Consider the following 14,918-nt stretch of genomic DNA (forward strand, 5'->3'; position numbering starts at 1 on the left):
GAGGGTGCAGGCTGGGCTGAGGGAACCCCCCTCCGTGCATGAATTTTGTTCACCGAGCCACTAGTATTATTATATTTTAAAAAAATTTCTTGAAATATTGGTTTTTATTGCATGTAACATTATTATATTTAAAATCATTTTTTTCTTGAAATATTAATGTTTATTGCATGTAACATTATTATATTTAAAATATTTTTTCTTGCCCTAGCCAGTTTGGCTCAGTGGATAGAGCATCGGCTTGTGGACTGAAGGGTCTCAAGTTCGATTCTGGTCAAGAGAACATGCCTGGGTTGCGCGCTCAATCCCTGTAAGGGGTATGCAGGAGGCAGCCAATCAATGATTCTCTCTCATCATTAATGTTTCTATCTCTCTCTCATTCTCCCTTCCTCTCTGAAATCAATAAAAATGTACATAAAAAATAATAAAAATAAAATTGTTTTTCTTGAAAATAATAATAAACAAAAAACATGTCACACCACTAGCTATTAGGCATTTCCTGATATCAAAGGTATTAGATGTAGAAAAATGTGTCTGAGAATAGAGGAAGCAAAGTCTTTGGGGGCGATGAGACCTCATCAGGGCTCTGAAACTGGAAGACTGGGCACCAAGCAAAGTCAGCCTGTGGGGCTCTGATCAGACACTGAAATTAACATGTTTTGCAGTAGGGGGAAAAAAAGGCTGAAGTGTTAGATTTAATTGTTAAGTTATAAATCACACTTTGTGGGGTGTAGGGTTTACCATAGTAGCAAAATTCAATATATTAATAAATCTTCATGACTGCTTCCAAACAATTTCAGTTCTGACCAAGAATGGAGTCAAACTAACTGAGCCAATCAACACGCCCTGCGAACCCTCTCTGGTCCACAGACCCTAAAGTGAGGACCCAGAGAACGAAGCCATTGGCTGCATCCCTTACAATGAGTGCTCTCCTGAGAGTTGAGAAAGGATGTGCTTGCTCCCCTATGTTTTTCCCTGTTGCCCTCTCAAAATACACAATGTTCTGTCCAAGGGTCAAATTCATCAGCATTATGCCTCCTGTGCATGAATTTAAAAAGCCACAAATGAAGCTACGTGTCTCAAGGAAGTAATAAAATTAATGACTTTCCAAAACCAGATACAAGAAAGGTTAGCATTGGATTTTATAAAGTTGTATGTTGCTTGTAATATCCCTTATTGACGGAGGAGGAAATTCTAGGATTACAAATGAAGATGAATGGCGAAGTCTTGGAAGAAATTATTTTACTGAAAAGTCATTTCTTCCTTTCGCAGCGCTGGGTATTTGTGGGACAGCTCCTCATTTTGACTTAAAGAGATAGCATTTGCTAGATGATAGCACAGTTGCTATGGTGACTTTTTTTTTTTTAACAATACTAAAAATAATGAAGCCTGTGTCAGATTTACTAGGACAAGTCAAGCCTTCCTCCACAGCTGACTGAAAGAAGTATCTGTCAATTGTCACAGATTTATTTCAAATTAAGGGCACACGGTTAGGCACTGAAGTGGAATGTTTTTATTTCCGCCTGACTCTTCCACTTTTGAATGTCATAGCTTTGCAGGGCATGGCAGACACATGCCTAATAGAGAGGAACAGAGAGGAGCTTAATGAGTCACAAAGAGGCATTCTTTATTTCAAGTGCACCCTGTATTCTCATTGGAATGAGTCCACAAAGCTGCTGGGTCCCCAAATCCTTCATTTGTAATTCCCCAGGCAGTCTCACAGACAAGGCCAAGGTTGTTGTTAGCTAAGCTACGAAGCAACAGCACCTCATTTGTTAGTTATTGGCTTTGTTCCAGAAACGTTTTCCTAGGATTATGGCCCCAGAGTGCGTGCGTGTGTCTGCGTGTGCCCGTGCTTGTGCTTGGGTGAAGGAGCAAGGTGGTAGGAGGGTACAGAGGAGACGATGAGAGCTGTTCCACTCCCCAGAGTATTCATTACATAATTTAACACGTGTTTATTAAGCAACGCTGTGTGCCAGGCACTGTCGAGCACTGGAGTCGCTAGATTCATTTAAAAACAATAAAAAAGATGATATAGGGAGACGTGGGGGTAGAATAGCTAACAACTGACAATAATGATAGATATCTTTAATTCTTCTCTATCTTTTCTTTGTCACCTCTTTTTCTTTTTGTCCTTCCATGTTTTATTGAGTGTTACCATATGTCAGATACATGCCAAGTACACATGATGCCAATGTGAATAGAGCTAAGACCTTCCCTCAAAAAGTCAATAGTCTAGTGTGGAAGATTAATATACCAACATGCATATGACACAGAAATTGCACTCTCAGGCATCTATCCCTAGGAAATGGAAATGTATGTTCATACGAGAACCTGTACACAAATGTTCATAGCCGTCTTATTCACACCGCTGCTACACTTACCAGCCATGAGCCCTGCTTCTGGCTGAGCAGCGCTCCCCCTATGGGAGCACACTGACTACCAGGGGGCAGCTCCTGTGTTGAGCGTCTGCCCCCTCATGGTCAGTGCACGTCATAGCGACCGGTCATTCCGCCGTTCAGTCGATTTTCATATTAGACTTTTATTATATAGGACTAGAAGCAATTCACGTGTCCTTCCAGAGGTGAATGGTTCAAAACCTGTGGCACATCCATAGCGTGGAATATTACTTGGCAGTAAAAAGAAATGAGCACACACCAACTTGGATGAATCTCCAGAGAATTGTGCTGAGTGAAAAAAGCCAATCCCAAAAAATTACATTCTGTATTATCCATTTACATAAATTTTTGCAATGACAAAATTATAGAAATGGATAACAGACTAGTGGTTGCCTGGGTAGGAAGGAGGTGGATGTGGTCATATAGCGGCAACATGAAGGATTTTTTGTGGTGATGGAAATGTTCTGTCTCTTGACTGTGGTGGTGAATACATGAACAAAAGATGTCATAAAATTGCATGGAAGTAAAATACACACACATGAGTATAAGTAGAACTGGGTAAAGATAAATAAGATGGGTGATTGTATCCATGTCAATACCCTGGTTGTGATATGTGCTGTAGTTTTAACTATAAAAAACATTGAGGGAAACTGAATAAAAGGTACATGGATGTCTCTGCATTATATCTTACAATTGTATATGAGTCTACAATTATCTCAAAATATGTTTGATTTAAAAACAAATCAACATTTTATTTAGTGGATGGGCAATGTGAGTGAAGGTGGTCAAAAAGTTCAGACTTGAGGAGGAACCAAGATGGCAGCATAGATAAACACCTGAACTTGCTGCCTCGCACAACTACTTCAAAACTACAACTAAAAGAGAAAATGGATATCATCCAGAACCACTGGAAGGCTGGCTGAGTGGAACTTATACAACTAGAAGTAAAAAGAAAAGCACACTGAGACTGGGAGGAGGTGCGGAGGTGTGGAAGTGAAGTGCAGAGGTATGGAGGCGCTCACGGAAAAAGGCTGGCAACTGGGTACGCTGTTGTCTTTTTCAATTGGGAGGAGATACAAGCTCCCAACTTCTCTGAACTCCAGTTCCGGACGAGACTCTGGGGACCCAGACTCATATGGCATTGGACTATCTGGCATTGGGCCAGAACACGAGGATGGCTTTCTCTCAGAGGTGCTTGCAGTGATCATTGCTCCTGCACAGTGCTGCGGGTCACAGAGACCCGGGGACCTCTTCAGAGCAGGGCTGATGGTCAGCCATTGCTGTTTGCTCCACCCTGGTGATTCCCTGAGACCCCACCCCACCTAATTTACAACCCCAACCAAGCTGTGCACAGAGGCTTTTGCATATGAATGGCCTGGCCTTTTGCAATCTAAAACCTAACAAACTGCAGCTGGGTCAGAGAGCCCCAGAGCCTCCAAAAGAAGGCCCAAGGCTCAACAACAGCTTTCATTGCTTCACAGTTGGGCCTCATCTGGGCACCTCCAAACCCCAGACAAAGAGGAGGAATCTGCAGATCTCTCTGTAGCTCCTGCTGGGTGGCCTCAGGCAGAGGCTAAATTAGCACCTCCTTGGAGATCCAAGAGCCAGTGTACCCAGGGGTCAGAGTGGGACCATCCAGATTACAACTCCTCAGATCCATAAGAGACACACTCAGGGGGCAGACTCAGTGAGTGCCAAAGCCCCACTGAAGCAAGTCTTGCCCCATAAGGGTGTCTCCAGCACAGAAGTTCTCCCATTGTACACACAACTGATCCTCATAGCCAATTGTCCTGGAGGTCAATTCCTCTCAGCAATACCAACATCAATCAAGGCTTAACTACAACAAGACTGTGCACACAGCTTACAAAGGGGTGCACCAAGAGTGTCCACCTCAGGTAATTAGGGAAGCTGAGCCACTGGGCTTTATAGGACACTTAGCACACAAAGCCACTCTATCAACACAGGGAAGCAGCCAAAATGTGGAGACAAAGAAACAGGTCACAAATGAAAGAAATGGAGGAACGCAAACTACTGGATATTGAGTTCAAAACCACAGTTATACGGTTACTCAAGAATCTTCTAGAAACCTCCGAGAAATTTAGTGAGACCCTCAAGGATATGAAAAAGGACCAACTAGAAATTAAGCATACACTGACTGAAATAAAGAATAATATACAGAGATCCAACAGCAGACTAGAGGATCCCAAGAATCAAGTCAACGATTTGAAATATGAAGAAGCAAAAAACACTCAACCAGAAAAGCAAAAAGAAAAAAGAATCCAAAAATATGAAGATAGTGTAAGGAGCCTCTGGGACAACTTCAAGCGTACCAACATCCAAATTATGGGGGTGCCAGAAGAAGAGAGAGAGAGCAAGATATTGAAAACCTATTTGAAGAAATAATAACACCAGGTGAAAGAAATAGACTTACAAGTCCAGGAAGTGCACAAAACCCCAAACAAAAGTAATCCAAAGAGGACCACACCCAAACACATCATAATTAAAATGCCAAGGGCAAAAGACAAAGAGAGAATCTTAAAAGCAGCAAGAGAAAAACAGTTAGTTACCTACAAGGGAGTACCCATACGACTGTCAGCTGATTTCTCAACAGAAACTATGCAGGCCAGAAGGGAGTGGCAAGAAATATTCAAAGTGATGAATAGCAAGAACCTACAACCAAGATTACTCTACCCAGCAAAACTATCATTCAGAATTGAAGGTCAGATAAAGAGCTTCACAGATAAGAAAAAGCTAAAGGAGTTCATCACTGCCAAACCAATATTATATGAAATGTTGAAGGGTATTCTTTAAGAAGAGAAAGAAGAAGAAAAAGGTAAACATAAAAATTATGAACAACAAAGTGACAACAAATACATATCTATCAACAAGTGGATCTAAAAAATCAAGTGAATAAAAAGTCTGATGAACAGAATAAACTGGTGAATATAATAGAATCAGGGTCATAGAAAGGGAGTGAACTGACAATTCTCAGGGGGAAGGGAGTGTGGGGAGTGTGGGAAGAGACTGGACAAAAATCATACACCTATGGATGAGGACAGTGGGTGGGGTTGTAAGGGCAGAAGATGGAGTGGGAACCAGGTGGAGGGGAGCGATGGGGGGGGGGCGGGGGAAGAGGAACAACTGTAATAATCTGAACAATAAAGATTTATTTTTAAAAAATGGCAAAAAAATTGTTCAGACTTATAAGATAAACTAGATGCCTGGTGCATGACATTCATGCACTGGGGGGACGGGGGGGTCCCTCAGCCTGGCCTGCACCCTCTCACAGTCCGGGACCTCTCGGGAGATGTCTGCTGAGAGGTCCTTAATGCTGCCGCAGAGGCAAGAGAGGCTCCCGCCACTGCCACTGCATTCACCAGCCGTGAGCCCAACTTCTGGCTGAGTGGCGCTCCCCCTGTGGGAGCACACTGATCACCAGGGGCAGCTCCTGCATTGAGCGTCTGCCCCCTCATGGTTAGTGCACATCATAGCGACCGGTCATTCCGCCATTTGTTTGATTTGCATATTAGCCTTTTATTATATAGGATAAGTCCAGGGGACATAATCTTCAGCATGGTGGCTGCAATTAATACTGCATAGTGTATCTTTGAAAGTTGCTAAGAGAGTAGATCTTAAAAGTTCTCAGCACAAGAAAAAAACAACAACCTTGTACACCTAAAACTAATACGATATGATATATCAGTTATATCTCCATTTCTAAATGATAATATAGTTATTATTATGTATTAAGATAAATACGATTATTTTTAAGCATTACTATTAAGAAACTGAATTAAAACAACTAGAAACTTAAAAATAAATAAATCAATATAACATTAGATGGATAAGTATTCTCATAAAATGGAGGTAGGATGCTATGAGAGGGTATGTGATGGGGTGTTGTCAGGAGAGACTTCCTACAGAGGTGACTTCCGTGAGTTGGGAGAGGCCTCATTACAGGCAGAGGAATCCACACATGGACTCTACTGTTGGAATTCAGAGCAGAAGCATTGTCTTGTTCACCTCTATTTCCCCAATGCCTAGAACACTGCCTGGCTCAGAGTTAATTATCAAAAACCGTTTTGTTGAATGAATAACTAAAGACATGGAAGTGGGTGTGGTGAGTTTGGGAAGCTACAGGAGTAGTCATGGTTGAGCACAGAGTGTGTCCAGGAAGAGAGACAGGGAGGAGGAGGTAACAGCAGGTGGGCTGTCAGACAGGTACTATCAATGTTTCTGTCTTTATTTTAACGTAAAGTGGGAGCCAAGTTTGTGTTTAGAAAGACCCTGTGGACATGGTGAGGAGACAGATTAGAGCAAAGATGCCAGCTGGGGGGTTGCAGTGGTGATCCAGGTGAGCACTTTACTCACAACCTCAGATCTTGGAAGCCCTTCAGAAAAAGTCCTATGTTCAAAACAGGGGTGTCCAGTAAAAATGAAAAAAAAAAAAGTCCTATGTTCAAAACAGGTGTGTCCAGTAAAAATGAAATTCAAGCCACATACGCAATTTCCAATTTTCTAGTAGCCACATTAAGAAAGTAGAAGAAGCCTGACAGGTATGGCTCAGTGGTTGAACATCAACCTATGAACCAGGAGGTCACAGTTTGATTCCCAGTCAAGGCACATGCCTGGGTTGCTGGCTCAATCCCCTTTGGGAGGTGTGCAGGAGGCAGCCAGTCAATGATTCTCTATATCATTGATGTTTCTATCTCTCTCTCCCTCTCCCATCCTCTCTGAAATCAATAAAAGAAATTTTTTTTTAAAAGAAGAAGAAAACATGTGAGATTAATTTTAATAATTAATTCCAGTATGGTAAATGCTACAAATAAAACATTATATTTAGCTTAATGTTATCCAATATATCTTAACAAGTAACCAATTTAAAATATCCAATATAATAAAAGCCTAATACGCTAAGTGTCCAACCGTTTGTTCAACCATTTGACCAGTAGCTATGACGTGCACTAACCACCAGGGGGCAGATGCTCCAGCCGGTAGGTTAGCTTGCTGTTGGGGTCCAGCCAATGGGGACTGGGCGAGATGGGCCGGACACACCCTGGAGCCCTCCTGCAGTCCCTCCCCAGCCCGATCGTGCACTGGTGGAGTCCCTCAGCCTGGCCTGCACCCTCTCACAATCTGGGACCCCTCAGGGGATGTTGGAGAGCTGGTTTTGGCCCGATCCCCACAGGCCAGGCTGAGAAACCCCACTGGTGAACGAATCTGTGCACTGGGCCTCTAGTTACTAATAAAATATTTTATACTCTTTTTACATAGTTTTCCTACACTAAGTCTTTGGGTCTGATTTGTATTGATAACACGTATAATTAACAATACATCTCAATTCAAACCAGCCACACTTCACGTGTTCAAGAGCTACAGTGCAGGCCAGATGCATAGATTTACCACCCAGTGGAAAGGAGTAATCATTTGAACTCTTTCTAGCCCTATTTCATGTGGCATGCCTGTTAATTCTCACAACAACATCCTATGAAGTATTATTACCTACCCTTTATGATGAGGAAACTGAGACCCAAGAAGTTAAACAAATTGACGAATCAATGGTGGAGCTAGGATTCAAATCCACTGATCTTGACTGTATTCGGCTGCCATGGCTACTGTTGTTCCTGCAGTGAGAAACCATGGCCTACGGGAAAGGGATTATTAGATCAACCTTATTGATATCTCTGAGTCCTCGCCAGCTGAGCCCATGCAGCTGATGCATGGGAAATTTCAAAGCTTAAAGCAGCCAAGAGCCCACAAAATATTTTTGTTTGGGAATTTGTCAAACTGCTTGTTTATCCAGAACCTGATTTCCGATCTGCTGCGCCTAATGACGTTGTCTGAGAGTCTAGATTTCTGGAAATGGGTTGTTTGCCTGACTTAAGCACGGCTTCTTACCTAGTGTCACTGAAGGGCCTGCACCAAAATAAATTACGAGGAGAAATTTTCCAAAGCAGAGATGGCCTTGACATTTCGTGAACAATGGAGCCAAGAGAGTAATCAGATCGAGAGAAAGGAAGCTAATATAATCTGGGGCTGGAGGAATTTCATAATAAAGGGTAGACGGACCTAAGGCCCATTTCTCTCTCTAGCTGTGGCCCCTGGGGCCAGGGCATCTCTTGGAACCCATTGTCTCTTGGAACCTCTGACTCATCTTTGCAAAATGCTGGCCAAGGATTAGAGATGTAGTCTGGGACCTCAGAGCTGAGTATAGTCAAAGTCTCTAAACCATGATTCTGAGTTAACAAGCCATGGATAATAAGCCAACTAAGCCCAGAACACAAAGCTGAAACAGTCTGAATGTTACCATTTAAATATCTAATGGATTTCCTTCCTATCTACATGACCTCTTTGTGTAAATATCACAGAAATACCCCAAAATTATTATGTCCCAAACAAAGTTCATTATCTTTCTCTCCAGGCTCTTCCCCCCCTTCACCTGGCATTCCCCATCTCTAAATGATACCCGAGATTCATTCTAGGCACCTCCCTGTCCCGCACCCCACACCCCCCTACACACACAATTCTGTCAGTTCTATCTCCAAACACATTGTGACTCAGTTTCCTAATTCAGAATCCTTGAGGACCCTTCTTACTGATGCCTCTGACTCCTTCCTCTCTGTTCACTGTAGCTGGAGAGGAACTTTGTAAATGTTAGTCTAACCCTGATTTGTATATTCTGGTTGAAACTCTGCCCTGCTCCCCACGGCACGCAGGATAAAATACAAACTCCTCACCAAAGCTCTCTGCTTAGCCCCGCCGCCTCTCCTCCTGCCTCTCCCCATGCTCACTCCAAGCTCAGGACTTATAGATTGAGCCAAGCACCACTCTCTCTCCCATCAGGTCTTCGCACTCGCCCTTTCCCCTCCCCAACCCCTACCTCAGCTTCACCCCTATGCATCCTTTAGGACTTGGCTTAGCTACTGCATCCTTCAGGAAGCCTCCTCTGATCTTCAAAGTCGGAGGTGGGTGCCCAAGTCACGTGCTTTCATCGTGGCTCGTACCTCCCTGTCACAGCTCCTTTCACGTTGCAACCTCATCAACAGTTCCCTTGTCTCCAACCGCTTCCAGATGTTAGCTCCAAGTAGCTGCACTGTGATCATCTGTTCACCCTTCCATCCCCAATGCCCGCACGTGGTAGGCAATAAACAATTAAGAACAGCAAATATCACATTTGCATTTTCCTCCAACTCAGAACTTTGTCAGTCTCCATTAAAGTGTAGCAAATATGTCCAGAAGAGCAAACAGTCCATTCAACAAGACTTGCCTTCCCATATCTAAGTGAAAACTCAGTGGGTCCGCGCAGGCACCCTCATGAAATGCCTCAAGCTTCAAGTTAGTGCCATGTGGGGCCACACGGGGGGGTGTGGACTGACCCAGTCAACAAGCAATCCTAGAAGCATTAGGCCCAGGGAGCAGGGTCACTGTCCACTTCCTCATTATTTTCTTGCCCATCACAGGACAGGAAACCTCATGGTTTCCACCCCCACCAATTTGAACAGGGCACACATCGGCTCCTTGGCACATTGGTCTGGTTGGGTTTTATGATTAATTTCCCCACTCTCCAAGTCAATTACTTGGAGAGGGGGGGAAATATTTTCCCTCTTTGCAGCTTGAAATATCTCCTCAAAGAAATGTGGGGAGTATGGAAATCAGATTTGACTGGCAGAGAGCTATTCATTTCCATCACTGCTGTTACCCCAGAGCTCTCTAAAGGAGTTGGCCTTTTCTGACAGCCTAATAGGTAATGACATAACTTTAATAATCCGTTCCCTTCAGGGTCAAAAGTGAAGAAGGAAACTTCATAATGAAATTGCTGTGCCTCAAAGATGTAATCACTAGATTCATCCTTTTTGCATTGTTCATGCCTAGGACTCTGGAAAGAAGACACGTATTTCGGGCCAGCCTAACACTGTGGCTGATGCTCTGCTTTCTGAACTGCCTTGAAGATCCGTGAGGCCCAAGCAGACTGAGCCAAAGGCGTGACTCTTTAGCAGCACTGTCAGAATACACATACATACACATACACACACACACACAGATCAGCTCTGTTCATCACAGAAAATTATCGGTCTGAGTTCTCAATTTAAACAATCGCAAGATACAGGATCCTTTTATTTTTAGACACCAGTCTAATCTTTTCCTCCCACTGTTATGATCAGAGCTGGTTGGGGGGAGGGGGTGTTTATCTCCCACTCTCATTTTTCTGTAGCAGACAAGAGAAAAAAGTCTGATGGGACACTCAGGCCTCCATCTCTCTATTCTACACTGTGGCGAGCTGGCACGACCATAGCATACTCAACCCCAGAGCAAAAGTCATGTGACTACATATCAAGTTGTGCTCTCTAATTTAACTTCATTCAGTACGAAAGCCAATATTTTTACCTCCTCCTGTTATATTTCTGTGTTTTTGGGTGTTTTTTTTCTAATCTTCACCCGAGGATATTTTTCTATTGATTTTTAGAGAGAGTGGAAGAGAGAGGGAAAGACAGAGAGAAACATCTATGTGAGAGAAATGTATCAATTGGTTGCTTCCTGCATGTGCCCTGACCAGGGCCCGGGCCAGGGAGGAGCCTGCAACCGAGGTATGTGCCCTTGACTGGAATCAAACCTGGGACCCTTTGATCCTCAGGCTGATGCTCTATCCACTGAGCCAAACCAGCTAGGGCTCTTATTTTTATTTTATTTTTATTAGTTTGCAGCTCAGAGCAAGGAAAGGGTCATGATTACTTATCACCCCTAAACATTAACAATTACTGCCAGGAGCATTGTTGACTATAGGAAAATCTATCACCATCACCCCTTTGGCCCACAGTTTCTTTATCTGGAAAGCTAGGAGGTTGGATGAGAGCATCTCCAAAGCCTCCTTCCAGCCCTGACATTCAAATGTCTCGAAGCAGTAAGTCAAATCACAGTAGCCTCAGATATTTTATGGAAGGAAGAAATTTGACTCACATTGGCCTTGGGAAATCAAAACTAGTACATGCCAAACTAGTATATGATGAAAGAATGATGAACTCTGAAACTAGTGTCAGTTTAATAAAAATAAGAACTTGTGAACATGCCCCAAGCATGCTGTTGAGGGTAGCCATGAAAAAGGCTTATAAAAGTTTAGGAAAATTGCTGTTCCCTTAAAATTGAGTTTTGGAAGGAAGTAGAATGACAAGGCACTAAAAAAATAGATTTCTCCATCTCTGATTTGAAAGAATTGCTAATGTCTATACTAATGTCTAAAATAGTACCTGTTATTATTATTCAGTATGTAGGTGTAGGCTGATGCTTGGCTGGGAAGGATCTGATATGTCAAGGTGTTTGAGATGTACCCTATAGAGTACATACTGAATAATAATAACAGGTAATATTTTTAAAGTCTTCCTCTGTGAAGCACTCTACATTTCATTGTCCCTTTTACTCTCACAACAAGAATACTGTTAAAATATTATTATCTCCATTTTACCTATGGAGAAACCAAAGGTAAGTAATTTGCCCAAAGTCACACATCTAAAGCTGGTGGAGACATAATTTGAATTAGGCAGTCTATATCTAGAGCCCATGCCTTTAGTCAATATGTTATATTGTTCTTACAGTGTTTAAATATTATTTTATAAATGTTTGCTTACAGTTCTATTTCTAACCCATAAAGGCCATTTTTTCTTATATACCCTAGTATTGTACCTGTCAGGTAATAGACACTGAATAAATAGTGAGTGAATGAATGAATGAATGAATTCCCGTGCAGATTTTCACTGTTCTTCACACACACTCTATTATATCATTGTACCCTAGCTTATACTGCTCCTTCTGCTCAACAGACACTTCCTTCAGAAATGTGCTCAAATAACATATCTTTGTTGTGTTTTTCCCATCCATCTTCCAAAGAGAAAAATAGATCATATGGAAAACAAGTCATGTAAAAGGGACCTAGAATCAGAATGACATAAGTTTTGATTATGAATCAGGGTCAGCTAACAATAGCCCCCAAATATCAATGACTTAAGATAATAAAACCAGTCACAGTCAGCAAAAGCAGAGAGATGGGCTCTGCAAACATTAAGGGACAGAGAATCCATCTTGTGGTGCCACCATCTCCAAGGTATGGCCTGTTAAGACATCCATGGAAGGGTAAGAGAGAGCCTGGAGGACTGTGGAAGTCTGAAGTGGGTACATCCCTTCCACCCATATCCACTGGCCATAACTCAGTTGAACAACCCTGACCTAACTGCAAATGAAGCTGAGGAACGAGGTTGTCCTATAAGCCCAAGAAGACGAAATAAATTGGTGAACATATAGTAGTGTTCCACCACAGCTTCTTCACAGGAATATGGAACAATGCCTTCAAAATTCTAATTAAAATTATTTTCATCTTGGGAAATTCTATACCCAGGCATCTTTTTAATCAAGCATGAGAGTAGAATAAAGAAACGATCAGCCCTAGCCAGTTTGGCTCAGTGGATAAACCGTCGGCCTGCAGACCAAAGGGTCCCGGGTTGGATTCAGGTCAAGGGCATGTACCTAGGTTGCAGGCTCATCCCCGGCCCAGGCCCTGATCAGGGTTCGTGCAGGAGGCAATCAATCGATGTGTTTCTCTCACATCGATATTTCTCTGTCTTTCCCTCTCTCTTTCACGCTCTCTAAAAATCAATGGAGAAATATCCTCGGGTGAGGATTAAAAAGAAAAAAATAAATGTTCAGACATGCATGATCACAGGAAGCTCCCAAAGAATGTAAACAAGGAAGTAAATAATGGAAGAAGAAAACATTGAAAGCAGGAATTAGGGATCTAACATAAGAGTGTGGAAGAGAAGCCCAGATATAACAGCTGTATAAAGGCTCAAATGGGAGCAGGAGGGTACAGGGTAACTGCATTTGAAGGACAAGGAAAGGGGAAGAGAACTGGCGATGTGTGTGCTCTATTTTACCATCATGCCTGGCTTATACTGCCCCCTCATCTTCCATAGCTCAAAGTCAATACAGAGAGGTTGAAATTTATACATGTAGAAATAGCAATAGAGGCATATTACTTGGAAATAAAGAAGTAAATTACAAAAGATACTGCTAAAAAGTATTAAAAATGGTTGTTGCAGGAGAGCTGAATTTGGAGTGAGGTGGGACAGAGCAAGAAAACGCCATTTTTCATTATAGCTCTTTTTAACTATGTACTGCATTTCTTTGCTAAAACTTTTACATAGGTTTTCAATAAAGAGAGGGAGAAAGAAGTTTGCATAATTTTTTCTTCATCCTACCCAAAGTTCCCACAAAGGACCTTATGATGACTTAAAATGTCAAGGAGGGACGAATGGGATAGGCAAATGGGCACAAATATGGAATCTTCTTTGAACCCAAAGCAAAGTATTTTCTTTCTCATTCAATTCTTGTTAAAAATTACTGGCCTGCCCTGGCCGGTTTGGCTCAGTGGATAGAGCGTTGGCCTGTGGACTCAAGGGTCCCCGGTTCGATTCCGGTCAAGGGCATGTACCTTGGTTGCGGGCACATCCCCAGTAGGAGGTGTGCAGGAGGCAGCTGATCGATGTTTCTCTCTCATCGATGTTTCTAACTCTCTATCCCTCTCCCTTTCTCTCTGTAAAAAATTAATAAAAAATATATTTAAAAAAAATTACTGGCCAATGGGCCCATCTTCCCAAATAGTTTTAGGGGAAGGGGGGAGAGGCTGAGAAAACAGATGGGGCCACAAACAGAGCCCCTGGAATATCATTAATGACAGTCACCATGTTGGGTCTCTCCTCTATCTTGAAAATAAGATATTTGAGGCACTTTTCTAAAATCAATATGCTCTGTATCCTCCTTATCTAGTGGCTTCATAAATCTCTCAAAGTAACTTTTTTAGTTTGGCATGACATTTTTGTGAGTTTCTGTTGATCGCTTTTAAGTAGTGCCTTCTTAAATGCATGTACACCTATCAATCTTACCTGTCTAATTTCAATAATTCACCTTTCATTTTGTTTTGCTTTTTATTTAAGCAGCATTTGCTGATCTCTTGGCTCTCTTGTTGTCCTCCATGCTTCCAAGAGTTCACTAGCGATGGTTCTGCTATCAGTTCTGTAAGATCTATTTGAATGTCATTTACTTGGCCCTAAATACTTGACCACTTTTTTTCATTTGGAGGTTTTAGTTGCCTCTTCAACACCATTTATTCTGCAGTTGCTTATTGAGCACCATTTTAGGTATTGGGTTAGAGATGACAAACAAATTAATAGTTCTTGCCATTAGGAAAGACTGAAAAATAAATCAATAATTTCAACAGTGATAAGGGCTATGGTAGATATATGTATAGAGGCTCTAGGTTAGGAGAGACAGTTAACCCAACAAGGAGGAGGAAGGGAAGGCTTCCTGGAATGAGTTGTCTTCTGAGCACATGAAGGACTTGAGACTAAACATGTAGAGAAAGGAAAAGGACACTTGGTAGAGAAAGAGCATGAGAACACTCAGAAGTCAGAGGGAACTCAGAAGGGTCAGGGAACGGAAAGTCATTTGGGCATAGGGATGAGTGACTGGAGATGGAGG

This window comes from Cnephaeus nilssonii (assembly GCF_951640355.1).
Source record: "Cnephaeus nilssonii genome assembly, chromosome: 4".
Classification (NCBI taxonomy): domain Eukaryota; kingdom Metazoa; phylum Chordata; class Mammalia; order Chiroptera; family Vespertilionidae; genus Cnephaeus; species Cnephaeus nilssonii.